The 2,301-nt window shown below is 35.4% G+C and overlaps 1 protein-coding gene across 1 annotated transcript in view; it reads left to right on the top strand.

The window, feature by feature from the left end:
• Positions 1-2,301, top strand: part of LOC102774295 (ephrin type-A receptor 3) — an 82,086-nt gene that overhangs the window by 48,199 nt on the left and 31,586 nt on the right. The gene's annotated exons all lie outside the window — the stretch shown is intronic.

Genomic DNA, 2,301 nt, shown 5'->3' with positions numbered 1-2,301 from the left:
GGCTTCTCTGCTATGGCCAGACCAAAGGCCTGGGTCCCGGGTGCCAGAGGAAAACTGGTGCCAGCAGCCAGGGAAGGGAGGCCTATTGTGCGAATCTTTGTGCAACGGGCTTCTAGTCTAAAATAATCTTTAGTTTTATATAGAGAATCACAACTATAATTTTGGAGTGCAACACAGGAATGAAGAGTTTGTATGTAAACATATTGCACACAGTCTCTAGCAGGAACTATTTCTGCTAAAATGAGACATTTATTCACTCAGCATATATTTAAGTGCCTACAATACACTAGGCGCTATTTCTTTGGTTAATTACTAGAGTAAATCTTAATACTTCTATACTATTATTTCTATTACAGATATTTAATATTCCTGCTATATTGAATAGATATTTTTTACTTATTTGCTTAAAATATTGTTTCTTTGGAAAATTGCATTTAGAAGCTAAAAATTTATATGTTCAAGTGAATTCATATAACCTTTTAAAAATAAATAAGGATTGATTACATATAAACCACAAAGTTTGACATTTACTTCATTGAACTTTGAAAAAGAACTACCCTCATATCAGGATATATGTTTAGCCCTATCCTGAAATTTTTGCATTGTTTTTGTTAAAAGGAGACATTCATTATACATCAAATGACCTAATTTTATTTTATTATTCCATTAACATAAATTTTTGTGTGTTTGAATTTGTAGCCTGAAAGTATCAGAAATGCTATTTATATTTCATTTCCTAGATAGACATCTAGTTACTTAGAATGCAATGTGAAGATTTTCTGGATTTCAAGAAATTCTTAAGCATTTCACATAATGTTGAAAAATCTCAAAAGTTCAAGGGATGGGCTTTTGCTACCAAGGAGATCATTTGTCTCTGATCACTGTGGCAATCAAACATCTGCTGAAACAATTCTCACGGCTTTTAGGATTTGAACCACTGGGGGTTAGGACAGATGCTTCCTCCGGGAGTCTTCTTGGATTGCCCTTCACCTTGTTGTCTACAGTGAGTTGAGTTCAGATCCTGCAATAGATAGAGGCTATTGAATAGAGTGATTTATCTCTAAAGCTCCACTTCCAACCTGAGAAGCCAATATTTGTCTCCAGGTTAAACACTCAGTTACTTAGGGTTTACTAAGATAACTCTCTAAAGTCCTTTGTCACTCTAAGTATGACCTGACAGAGCTCATCGGCAAGAAATGTGAACTGTGGATCAGCAAGGAGAGATTTGTATATGTAATTAGAGAAAAATTGGGGCAAATATTAGATATTTTCCCTCAATGTCCAGAGATTTCAGCAATTACACTCCCTTTCTTTAGAAATCAAGACTTGGAGCCCCCTAGCCCATAGTCAATGAGCTGACTTCATTGAAAAGCCTGTAGAATCTGGGCTTGGATCCAAGGATCCCATTTGAGCTGTCTAATGTCATTAAGCTTAGAGAACTGAGTTGCAGGGCCTTTTGAGAACAGGTTTACTGCGTGGTTCCTACTGTAACTGCTGTTTGTGGCCAAAGTGAACTAGGTTTGGGACTGTTCTAACTAATCCTGGATTAGACTTTAGCAATTAAGTAATGCCTCTGCCCACAGAATCCCTAGTATCATTATTCGCACTTTCTTCTCTAACTTTTCTGTAAAAAATTACATAGAAATTAATTCAGATATGACACCCAATAGATATGCAGTTTAGTTTAAAGCTAGGGTCATCTTTAAGAGTCCAAAATAATGAACATTTAAAATGTCAGTATCCTTTATATTCGTATAGGTTTTAGAGAGAAATGTGAAAGTTGTAAGAGCTAAGGTTCATAAGTCAGCACATCTGTTAGAGATAGATAAGACAATATAAAATCATGTTTTATGTTTCTCATGACCCTCAGTTTGTGAATGACAAGATATCTGCAGAGGGGTTAAGAAACTTGGTTAAAATGTAATAGTAGGATTAAAGCTGAGCCCAGAAACCAAGGCTCCTGATTACTACTAAACGTTAAAATCCAAATGGAGCAAGTGGCCATAAATCTCCCTATACCCCAAATTACTGAGCTAAAATAATGAGACATCAGCACTGAGAGGAACTGGTTCTAGGTCTGACACTGTAGATATGGAGAATGAACATTAACTTCTGATGCTGTTAAGTTTGGATTGGAGAGAGCTCTCAGACATCCTTATGCTGTGACTCTGGGCTTACTCCAGGCAATTGGAGACTTCTCAAATACATAGATATCTGGAAAGCTTACATGTAGATATAAAAAAATCATTTTAACATTTTTTAAAAAATATTTGGGAAGATATTTATAAATTATTTGTATAG

This window comes from Myotis davidii, unplaced genomic scaffold, assembly GCF_000327345.1.
Source record: "Myotis davidii unplaced genomic scaffold, ASM32734v1 scaffold482, whole genome shotgun sequence".
Classification (NCBI taxonomy): Eukaryota; Metazoa; Chordata; class Mammalia; order Chiroptera; family Vespertilionidae; genus Myotis; species Myotis davidii.
Note: the sequence above shows the minus strand (reverse complement) of the source record. Positions and strands in the feature narration are given on the sequence as shown.